The sequence below is a fragment of the Eptatretus burgeri genome, chromosome 3 (genome assembly GCF_056783735.1).
Source record: "Eptatretus burgeri isolate ZD-2024b chromosome 3, Ebu_testis_v1, whole genome shotgun sequence".
NCBI classification, from domain to species: Eukaryota; Metazoa; Chordata; class Myxini; order Myxiniformes; family Myxinidae; genus Eptatretus; species Eptatretus burgeri.
This window is the reverse complement of record NC_140963.1, coordinates 140,311,405-140,324,234: the sequence shown is the minus strand read 5'-3', so window position 1 is coordinate 140,324,234 and position 12,830 is coordinate 140,311,405. Positions and strand designations below refer to the sequence as shown.

At 32.7% G+C, this 12,830-nt stretch overlaps 1 long non-coding RNA gene across 1 annotated transcript; it reads left to right on the top strand.

The window, feature by feature from the left end:
• The first annotated feature begins 534 nt into the window (after nucleotides 1–534).
• On the top strand, nucleotides 535–3,967 carry LOC147031142 (uncharacterized). Its single transcript, XR_015056678.1, has 2 exons — nucleotides 535–1,758; nucleotides 1,856–3,967. It is a non-coding gene; the product is annotated as an uncharacterized LOC147031142 (long non-coding RNA).
• Nucleotides 3,968–12,830: the final 8,863 nt, after the last annotated feature.

The window sequence follows — 12,830 nt, the reverse complement described above, 5'->3', positions numbered from 1 at the left end:
ACATTTATGAATTTTCTAAAAAATAACAGTATTACATTATACAGTACCTTTAATGAAGGGAAGGCAGTTGTTGTTGAACGTTTTAATCGTACCTTAAAAGAGAGACTATATAAAAAATTCACACAACTCGGTTCACAACAATGGTCATCTTTTATTCAGGATATTGTGGATAAGTATAATGACACGATTCACACGTCAACGAATATGAAGCCATCAGAAACATTTACAAAATTAAAATATGAAAAAGAGATTAATGTCAGAAAACCTAAGTTCAAAGTTGGTGATATCGTAAGAATATATAGGTGGAAATCTCATTTTGAAAAGGGTTTTACTGAACGATGGACGAAAGAACTTTTTAAAATTGTTGATGTAATAGATACAGTTCCTTGGACTTATAAAATATATGATTTGGAAGGGGAAGAGATTTTAGGTTCATTTTATTCACAGGAATTACAAAAGACAAAACTAAGCAGATAATACACCTTTGTGGACACTCGAGGGCCAAGTCCGAGGTGTATAACAGTATATAATGTGAGTAGGGTAAGAATACTGATTCTGGCTCACTTTTCCCCATGTAAATGAATGGGGGATTTTCAGCGATTTATATTTTTTTTCCTTAAAAATAAACCCCCTTTTTATCCCAAGGTATATTTATTTGTCTCCCCTTTTAACTTGGAGGTTGAACCTCATTGAATTGAACACCTGGGGGTTGAACAGCTCACTCATTGAACCTATAAAGATTTGTTCATTCTCAAATTCCTTCAATAGTTTAATTTTCTTTGCACAATAATCCCCATCTAAAATATTGACAAACAAAACATTTGAATCTTTATATTTTTTAAGATACCCCTTTTGTGCCATTACGAAATGATAAACTTCTCTTAATGCTCTTGTTTGACCACCTCCTGAGCCACAGGTTATTTTTTGTTAAGCCCCGCCCACTTTTCTTTAAGCCCCGCCCACTTTTGTTAAGCCCCGCCCACTTTTCATGAGGTAATTTTTCTAAGCCACGCCCACTTTTCCTAAGCTCCGCCCACTTTTGCTAAGCTCCGCCCACTTTTCATAAGATATTTTTTCTAAGCCACGCCCACTTTTCCTAAGCCCCGCCCACTTTTGCTAAGCTCCGCCCACTTTTCATAAGGTATTTTTTCTAAGCCACGCCCACTTTTCCTAAGCTCCGCCTACTTTTGCTAAGCCCCGCCCACTCTTACATCATTTCCAGTTCATCTCTGACTCACAAAGAAATCACTAGAAAATTACAGGATGTTATGGTTTTGAAAAATTTCCCAATGAAGGCTTGCCTAGGCTTGCCCAGGGAATTTCCAAAGGAAACCACACCCACCAGTCTTTCTCTATAAAAGCTTCAAACCCAGGCTCCATTTTAAACATTTGTTCTTGCTGGCAATGGTGTTCTGTGTGCTTGTCTCAAACTCTCTGTCTTCTATGGAACTAAACCTTCAAGTTGATGAACTGGATTCAAACCTCTTATCTATTGAGGTAAGATTTTTTATTTTCCTATTTTCAAACTTTGATTGAAGCATACTCATTTAATAATTAAATAACTTAATTAATACATTATTATTTTCTCTCACAGGAAATTGTATCTGAAAATACTGCTTTTGCTACAACTTGGGGGAAATTGTTGGCTTGGTTGAAGACCTTGAGTGGGATGACTTTAGTGTTCCTTGGAACTCTCTGTCTTCTATGGAACTAAACCTTCAAGTTGATGAACTGGATTCAAACCTCTTATCTATTGAGGTAAGATTTTTTATTTTCCTATTTTCAAACTTTGATTGAAGCATACTCATTTAATAATTAAATAACTTAATTAATACATTATTATTTTCTCTCACAGGAAATTGTGTCTGAAATACGAAATGAAAATACTGCTTTTGCTACAACTTGGGGCGAAATTGTTGGCTTGGTTGAAGACCTTATGAGCGACCAAGACCCACAGAACGAGTTCGTCCTTGATGACCCAACCAAAGAGTTATACCTTGGAGACCAGCAAAATCCTGAAAAAGAGTTTTACAGCAATAGTACTCATTGTGAGTTATCAAGACAATACCCACTGAACAAGTTATACCTTGATGAGCCAGAATACAAGTTTTACCTTGGAGACTCACAAATTTTGAAAAAATCAGTAAATGAGTTCTGCCTTGATGGTTTTAATAACTACCTTGGAGACTCAGGAAAAGGGTTCTGCCAAGATGGTTCTAAATATGGGGCCTACCTTGGAGACTCACAAATTTTGAAAAAATCAGTAAATGAGTTCTGCCTTGATGGTTTAAATAACTACCTTGGAGACTCAGGAAAAGGGTTCTGCCAAGATGGTTCTAAATATGGGGCCTACCTTGGAGACTCACAAATTTTGAAAAAATCAGTAAATGAGTTCTGCCTTGATGGTTTAAATAACTACCTTGGAGACTCAGGAAAAGGGTTCTGCCAAGATGGTTCTAAATATGGGGCCTACCTTGGAGACTCACAAATTTTGAAAAAATCAGTAAATGAGTTATCCTTAAGAGACTTTGTAAGTTGGTTTTACTTTGAATACTTGAAATGTGGGTTCTGGATTGATAACTCACAATGTGATACATATCTTGGAAACTCAACGGGAATGTGGTTATACCTTGAAGACTTGGAAAGTTGGGTTTATGTTGGACACTTGAAACTTTTTTGGGGGCTTTTATTTATTTATTTATTTATTTATTATTATTATTATTTTATTTATTTATATTTTGGAGACTTTTGGAGTTGCTATCACTCTTTGGGATCTAAACCTATCGATGTAGTTCTTTGTCGGATGGTGCTTGATGGGAGCAAGATCAAGAAAGTTCTGGGAAGAAAGTGCAGGCTTACTCCCTCTTTCTACGTCATCAAACCTGAAAGCCTTAAAAGACAGAATTGGAAGAAGAGAAAAAAACAAAAAATATACATTGTTCGTTCTGGGAAGAAAGTGCAGGCTTACTCCCTCTTTCTACGTCATCAAACCTGAAAGCCTTAAAAGACAGAATTGGAAGAAGAGAAAAAAACAAAAAATATACATTGTTCGTTCTGGGAAGAAAGTGCAGGCTTACTCCCTCTTTCTACGTCATCAAACCTGAAAGCCTTAAAAGACAGAATTGGAAGAAGAAAAAAAAAAAAACGTAAAAATATATATATATAGGTGGAAATCTCATTTTGAAAAAGACATTGTGTTGGGCGAGGATTGAGTTGGGGTTGAGATTTTGAATGTGAGGGTTGGGGTTGAGATTTTGAATGTGAGGGTTGGGACACACACACACATACACATCAACAAACAAAAGTTAAGCCTTGACTATTCAGTTGAGGATTCTGTGTTTGGGGTTCACAGATCTAAGAACGTCCCCCTTGACACACATTATATACTGTTATACACCTCGGACTTGGCCCTCGAGTGTCCACAACGGTGTATAGTAGGAGGGAGTGAAGCGCCAACCTATTGCTCCCATTGCACACACACACACAAACAAAAGTTAAGCCTTGACTATTCAGTTGAGGATTCTGTGTTTGGGGTTCACAGATCTAAGAACGTCCCCCTTGACACACATTATATACTGTAATACACCTCGGACTTGTCCCTCTAGTGTCCACAAAGGTGTATTATCTGCTTAGTTTTGTCTTTTGTAATTCCTGTGAATAAAATGAACCTAAAATCTCTTCCCCTTCCAAATCATATATTTTATAAGTCCAAGGAACTGTATCTATTACATCAACAATTTTAAAAAGTTCTTTCGTCCATCGTTCAGTAAAACCCTTTTCAAAATGAGATTTCCACCTATATATTCTTACGATATCACCAACTTTGAACTTAGGTTTTCTGACATTAATCTCTTTTTCATATTTTAATTTTGTAAATGTTTCTGATGGCTTCATATTCGTTGACGTGTGAATCGTGTCATTATACTTATCCACAATATCCTGAATAAAAGATGACCATTGTTGTGAACCGAGTTGTGTGAATTTTTTATATAGTCTCTCTTTTAAGGTACGATTAAAACGTTCAACAACAACTGCCTTCCCTTCATTAAAGGTACTGTATAATGTAATACTGTTATTTTTTAAAAAATTCATAAATGTCTTGTTATAAAACTCTCTACCCTCATCAGTCCACAATTTCTTAGGTTTTCTCTTACTTTTATTAAATATCTGTTGAAAAGCTAACACAAGAGTATTACCTGTTTTGTTTTTTAAAGGGACAACCCACGCATATCTACTCCTCAAATCAATAACGGTTAAAGCATACTTGTACCCCTTATCATTATTGAGTTCAATCAAATCAGCAGACCAGATATAATCAACTTCCTTGGAATAAACTTTCCTTCTCTGAAACTTTGTGAATATTGGTTTATGTAATTCATCAGCTAATTGCTCTTCAGTCTTAATGGCATCATTAGAGCCTATAAGTTTTTTGAATTTCCAAGTCCAAGTTTCAATTTAGCACTAATCATCTTCTTCACGATGAACCTATCAACTTTTTCTCTCAAGGTTGGATTTTGTATCAGAGACAAATTATATAACATTTCTCTGTCGGCTTCATGCTTTTCTTCCAACGTTGTGGTATTCCCATAATCAATATCGTGTCTCATGCACACTTCATCAACTCTATTGATTGGTTTACTCCAGGATTTAGGATTGTCTGCCTCATCTAATCTTTTATCCAAGTTTGTGCCTGGACCACAGAAAGAATACCCTGGAAGATGTAATTCCCCTGGTATTCCAGTAGTTGTAAATTTACTTCCTGATAAAAACTTTTGTATATCTCCTCCGAGTTTGTGTTTGGAGATAAATTGATTTTTTTTTGAACCACACACCGAACATATACCTTTTTGTATAACCCTGTTATTTTTACTTTTAATATATGAAATATTTTTAGTATTAGTTTTCTTTTTACATTTGAGACAATAACTCATTTATTTATGAGAAAAATTTCTGCAGAGTGCAAAAACCTTTTTAGTTTCCAACATGCACATTTGAATCTTAATTTTTAAAACATAAAGAATCCTTAGAAATGCCTTCACTCTCTCCTCCATTTATTTAAGAAAAAACTTGAATTAAAATACATGTCTTCTCGATGTCGATAGTCTTGTCGAAAGTATTGTAAATAGACTTTTTAATTCTTTGTATTCCTCCCTGGTGAGATAAGTTAATTTCTTTAATACCTCTATTCTTTTTTGAATCTCACTGGTTTCCATATTTTGATATTTATTCATTCTCTCTCTTTCCTCCCTCTCTCTCTTCTCTCTTTCCTCCTTCTCTCTCTCCTCCTCCTCCTTTTCCTCCTCTTCCCTCTCTTCTTCAACTCCTTCCTCATCCCTTACTATACTTGAATCGTTTACACCCCATAGAATATTATACATATATTCATCAGGATTTCTTGTTATTCCTGTATCCAAAATAATTTTTTACAACAGGATACCAATAAAATTTCTTTTGAATTTCTAAAAGAGCCTTACCTTTTCTTAACCTTATAATTTTTTCATTATTTAACATTCTAATTAAATCTAAAGTTGTTGGTTTATCAACATCAGCATAATGCCAATCTTTTATTGAAAATACCTCATTCTTATGTTGTAGAACATATTTATTAAAATACCGAATACCCTTTTCTTGAAGGTATGCTTGAACACAGAAATGATAATTTTCTTGAAGCCTTCTTGCTGTCATTTATGTATTAGAAATATATGTTAGAATAATATTATGGCACGAAACACCTCCCCATCTTCCCATAGTTAAATCATTTTGTATTTCCTTACTTATTATATATAATCCTGTTTTTTCTGTTTTCATGAGATAAACAAGGGCAAAACCATTATTATATTTACCCTTATTAAATTCTTTTATTTGTTGTTTACTAATCGTGGCTCCACAAAACTCGTTCTCGATACCAAGTGGATAATATTCTTCCTTACGAGACTGATTTAATTGTTCCAGGTCTTCGAGGTTAATTTTAAATGACCAATTATACCCTAAATCATTCATATCATACCCCCATTGTTCTATTCTCATACAAACGATACGCCCTTCTTTATAAAAATTTATTTTAATTCGAACTGTGAATTCTGTATGACCTGGAGATAATATCAACACTTCTGTATCTTTAGAATACACAGCCGTTTTATTTAAGTATATATATTGTGATAAATCGCTTAATCTCACCAAGTCATTTGCGTCAGTCGGGCTTGGATAATTTTTTAATTTATAAGCATTTTTCATGTTAATATTTTTGTTTATATTATATTTATGTCGTTCAGCCTGTGCCTTTGTGTAATAATTTGATAAATCAATATCCAGTTCTTGAGATACACCAAAGATAGAACCATCTTTACCAACATAAGTCATTTATATTAGATTAAAAATAATATCATAAAATTTTTTATTTTTGTTGAGTTGAAATAACACATATAGACATAATTGACCACAACACTTGGAATTTAATTCTTGGACTTGAAATGTTTGATAAACACCATTCTGTAAGAATTTTATGACTTCAACAGGTGGTGGAAGACCAAAACTATCAAAATAATATTTGTCTTGACTATTAAAAATACAAACCCAATGAGAACCGTTCCCATCATTATCTTCTAAGTTCATAATAATATTCTTTGTATGTTTCGACACATTTGTTAATTCATCTCTCATACAAATAACCACATTATGAATTTTTAATTTCTTACAATATTTGGCAAGTTGTAAATTTGATGTTGTATTCTTTCCAAATTCTTTCAACCACTCATCAATGCTCATTTATTTATTAGAAAGATATAATCCATTACCTCTTTTCGTTAATTTTACACCTGCTTGTGCTATAGAAGAAAGCATATCTCCAACTAACAATCTCGCTTTATCAGGCAGACCTTCAAGTTTTTCAGCAAAATCTACAATTACACCACTTCCACTAATTTGTTTCTCCAACTCTTTGTTATGTCTTTCCAATTCTTTTTGAGCCTGGAGTTGAGCCTTCCTTTCGTTGGCAGTTTTGACCGCTGTTGAAATACCACCCGTCAATGCTCCAACCGCACTTAAACCAGCAAATAAAGGAATTAGAAATGGGAGAAATCCTCCACTCGTCTCTCTTATTGAATATTTTTTCAACATTGGTTTTGTCATTTTAATTTTAAGTGAGCCAGTGTCATTCAAGATTTTAACCTGTTCTCTTGTGAGCAAAACATCAATTCTTACTGCTCCTTTTCTCTGAATTGTATTAACGTTAATCGTACAAGGCTTTTGATTTTGAACACAAGATGATAGTTTATGAAGATTGATTTGATTAACATATACCCCAGTTGGTACTTTGCCACTCATTTATTTAACAAAAAATTATGTGAGACTAATCATCACACCATTATCTGTATTAATCTGCAATTCTGTTTCTTCCAAAAGCAAACAATATGTATCAACTTCTTCACTCTCTCCTCTTTCAATGTATAGGGAAGTATCCACTCGATTAGACTTTATAGTTTCTTTTTGAGCGCTCAGGTCAAACGTATAGATTGTATACAAACTTTTAAATGCTGTCATATCCAAAATAGGTTCTTTATTTCCATTACTTTCACACACCTTTTGGTAAGACTTGTATGCTTCAGCAAAATCATTTTTTCCCAATTAATTTCCAATCTATCTCGTGGATAAAATGTTCCATCTAGAGAAACGCGAAGTTGTTTCACCTTAGCATTATCACTCAATGCATTATTCTTATCAGTCGCAGTATCACCATCTGGCTTTTTAAAAATCATCCACAGATATCGTGGCTTTCCTTCCAGAACACCCAAATTCCACGTGTAAGTAGTTTGATTGAGTTTAACGTGTTGACATCTTCTTTTGAGGTATGATACACTGAGTGGTTTTTTTGAGTTAAGTCTTCGATTCAACATCTCTTCTGTTTTAAGATTAGGAGTATATTCACTGATATACCAACTCATCTCCTCAATTACAAATTTATTCTGATCACCAAAAGCATTACCAACACCAAAAAGCAATCTATTTTCATTATCATTCCTTTGTAGTTGAAATCTAATTTTAAGACCATACAGAACTTTATCATAATCACAAAATCCAAATATACCTTTAAGAGGAACTGCCACAGTAAAACTATTTTCTGCTTTTGTATCATCATTATACATTCCTTTCCTTTGAATATATCCAGGGTCTGTGTTTGTTCCCGTTGACATATCAGGAATAAAACCTTCGACAGACCCCTTTCCCATTCTATCACTGAATGTATAGAGTGTAAATTTCATCATTTCAGATACAGCAGAGACATAATCAACCGCTTCAACTTCTTGTGTTCCAATATACAATCGCACACTATCAAACATTTTCCAGAAGAAATCATTTACAAGTGTAGCGTTTGTGTTATTCCCAGCCTTAGTGAATTTAAATTTACACAACAAGAAACTTTCGGAGAGATTCAAATAGGTTTGTTGATTATTTATTTCAAAACTTTTTGTACCATTTGTATTCCAGTCTGTTCCAGTTATTGCATTTACCTTGAAGTAATCTTCTTTTTTAGTGGAGTTTGAGATAATAATAGTATCATCCAAATCATAGATACTATCAATTGCTTCCATACTTGTATTTATTTATGAAAAAGATGTTAAAACTTTTGAAACCCTGATCCAAGTATTTGAATTATTTTCTGTCGTTCTTGGGGGACAACTGAGTTTTACCTTTCTTAATTTCTTTTATTGCTTGTAATTTATGAGATTCTTTCTGAGCATCTTTTATACTCTTTACAGCACCTGCTACATTTCCCACAGCAGAAGCAGTTGAACCAATTAGGTCTTTATGTTTAAGAATAGTTGAACCAATACCCATGAGAGTATCAATTATCCCATCTCCTCTAAATTGATGTCCAACACCCCTTTGTCTCTTAGGTTTATAGTATCCTCTACCAAGATACATACCTTCACCCTTGTAGTACGGGAAAGGAACATCCCATCCCCTGTAATTATTTTATATTTTCCCAACTCGTGCTTCCTCACAATAACCATCGTATTTATTTATTGAAAAACTTCACGTAGGTGAATTCTGATGGATATAACTTCTCCATTAAAAGAAATCACACGATTATCTTGGTCGGTTATCCTAAAATTTACTCTGTGTATGGTTTTTCCTGACACAGGTAGATAAACCAAATTTTTAGGCTCCATATTGAATTTATAACCAATTGGGGTTGAGTATGCGCTGAATGAAAATATTGTATTTGTTTTTAATCCATCATTATAAGCACCATCAATCAAATCACAGTGAATTAACACCGAATTTATTCCTGAGGATATTTGAATGACATTATCACTGTAAAACGTCCCATTAGTTTCAATCTTTTTTGAGGAGAAACCTAATAACTCTCTAAATGAATTATCAATTGTGAAATCAACCTTGTAGTTATTTTTAACTTTAATCGTTGATTTTGAAGTATGTTTTTGAATGTTTATAATAATATTTTTTGGTTCATCACCCTGTTCTTTCATAAGACGAGCAATTTCGGAAGATATTTGAGAAATCTCATATGCTCCGGGTGAGACTGTTATCGTTTTGTATCCACTTCCCGGATTATAACTAAACTTGTCATTTTTCTCGGTTATATTAAATAAGGTATTATAAGTCTCCATGGACAATAAAGATGCCTCATATTCTTTTGTTGTGTCAAGTTGTAGTGGGTATGGGAATGAAGATGTGTGGTCGCTTGTTGTGAAATTAAAACTCAGGATTGTGCTTCTCATCTTATTTAATATGAGATAAAATGTCTTTACATTGAGATTTATTAATTATTTTCATGTTCATCAACTGGTCTAAAATGGCTGATGCTTCATTAAAACAATTGTTATTTCCAGCCTTCTTACTGCCGAACAACAATAACAGTCTATTAACTAATTGCGATGGGTCATTTGGAAGAAAACTAATACCTGAACCAAGGATACTTAAAGCCTGAATAATGTGTTTCTCCTTCTCATTCTTCCTACTTTTACCAGAAAGAATAACCTTATAATTTAGAGTGTTCAGCAAATCAATATATACTCTATCATCATTATTTTCCATATCCAATGGTTTATCAATATACTTTGATTCATCCCTCACAGTTGAACCTTGCCTTCCATCTTTTGTGAGAAGAAACATTAATCTCGGAGTTAGTTTAACAGGGCGTTGAGCAGAACTTAAGAACTTTAATTCATCATTAAATATCAATACCTTTTCTTGAACAAGATGAAATATTGCTGGTTGTTCTGTTGGAATGAGTCCTGCTTTGGTTTTTGAATCCGCTGAATATTCATTGTTTTGAACAGCATTCACAATATAATCAGCGGGTTGATTAATCTCTTCCAGTTGTTGAAATAAACCTTCATCATCATATTCTAATTCTCCTAAATGCTCTAATTCTTCCTCCGTCATTTGACTGAAATCTTTTAACATTTGAAGCTTTCTAGGAGTATATTCTACTGTGGGAACTGTGGAAACATCTTTCATTTTTTCTTGGGAAGTTTTTAAAAGTGGTTTAAAAAATTTCTCTTGTTTTTTTCAAATGCTTCTTCGCCCGTTAGTTTCTGTCTGCGTTTCTTCTTTATGTCTTCCTGTTGTTTTACAACTTTTGAAACCAACTCTTGATGTTCCTTAAATCTTCTTGCTCTTTCTTTTATATCCATTTATTTATTGTAAAATATCATTTAATGAATTGTAAAGATCAACAGGGAAATTTTCCTTTTCTTCATCATTCAAGTAGATGTGTTCAAATAAATCCTTTTCTTTAAATATTTCATCAAATTCTTTATTAACATTAATGCGAGTTGTAATTTCTTCTTCACTAATCCTTGCATCTCTGCTTTTCATACGTTTGTGTTGAGTTTCTTCATCAACATCAAAACCGAATGATAAAATCTTCACTCCGCTCAGATATTTAATAATTTGTCTCGTTCCTTCTGGATTAGTTTCTAATATCCCAACACCACCAGATTTTAGTTTCTTTAACTCACTCTTACAATGTGAATATTTTGTTGTACCAAGAGAAACCTCCTCAAATATTTGTCCTTCATTCCTCAATCGCATATGTTCCTCCACTGAAATATAGTGATAATCTTCACCTTTTACTTCTCCAGGTCTTATTGCTCTAGTTGTTGTTGATACAATGCGTATCACGGGGTGTTTTTTAAGTAAATTTACAATATTCTCATTTGTACTACACAAGAACCTTGATTTATGAAAGTTTTTTCCAGAAGCAGATTTACCCACAAGATTTATAATAATAGTTGTCATTTATATATGTAATTGTTTATAAAACAAAAAATATATCCCTTAATATCTCATCTTGTTTCACAACAATATATTTATATTTTTCAGTCGTGTGCTTCATATAATCCTCAAATTTCTTTTTACTACATAATGTAGAACAATTATCTCTCCAAAAATTATTGATATCTATTGAATTTAACTTGAATAAAATAAAAGTATTAGCATTGTTTCTGATGGAACGACGAGGAAGTTGAAAGTACGATTGACTAAGATAAATACAATTACAAGAAGAATGTCTCCCTCTTGTGTAGTAGCTGTCCATTACCGTTTGGTTTCTCTCATTAACACAATCATCAAAGATAACGAGGTTCTTTTTGATTTATCCAAATCTTGGGGAGACGGTATATCATCCGTATTATCACTAAGAATACAAGTTATAAGATTTGATTTCTTTTTACATCTCTGTGTATCACAAAATAGTTGAATTATATCTTCAATGTTATAATCATTTAGGTTTTTTTGACGTTTAAATAAACCTATTATATCTTCTTTTTGAAGACCAGCATTAAAACCTTGTGAGAGTAGTTGATACTCTGGTTGAAAACTCGACTTTGTGAAAATTATTAAATTATCATAATCTAAAAAGTTGGGAGTGAGGAGCATTTTTAAAAGTAAGCAGGTTTTTCCACATCCACTTGAACCAACTATGAGACATCTTAATGAATTTGGGAGATTTTTATGGTTGTTAAATTTTATCTTATTTTCCCAAATAGGTAAAAAATCATTCATTTATATATTTGAAAAACAGGTTATTTAATTTATTATTGGCTTTTTTAGAAACTCTATATTTTATCCTAAGTTCAGGTTTAATTTCAAGATAATCCATTATTTTATTTATACAATATCTTGTGTTGATATTTCCCTGAAAATTACATCCATGAATAATATACAACAACAATCCTTTGAACATTTCTCTTATACGTTCAGTTTCTTCCCTTGTAAGGAAAGGTGTGTTATCATCCTCATACTTTACATTCATTTCTCTAATCAATCTTGTAAAGTAATTCATTTTTGGTGTAAATCTAAAAGAATTATTTTCCTTTTTATATTTTTTATTATCATTAATTAGAAGATAATCACAGAATATACATTGTTTATAGGCTTTTGACTCTGTGTTTAATCCCTGTCTTTCACACGCAGGACAATTCTCAAATTTGTCATATGGAGAATCAGGAAAGTCTAGCATATTTATAAAGTAAAACTTTACTTAAACTGAAATTCATCTATACTTTCAGTTGTATATTACCATCGATATCGATATACTTTTTTCATTATCAGATTCAACGACAACATTTTTTATATTAAAGGTAATTTTAAAATTATCGTTAACTACTATTGAACGAAATGTCATTTCACCTGATATATTAACATCCTTTATTTCATCAAGATTTACATCTTTAGGGTTGTTGAAAAAAATACAAATTTCTCCTTGCATATTACAGATGGTCTTATCTTTTCTTTCTAAAGCTTCATCCATAAGGTTTTTGTTCTTTGATACTTTTTCTTGTTTCATTGCTTTTTCTAGT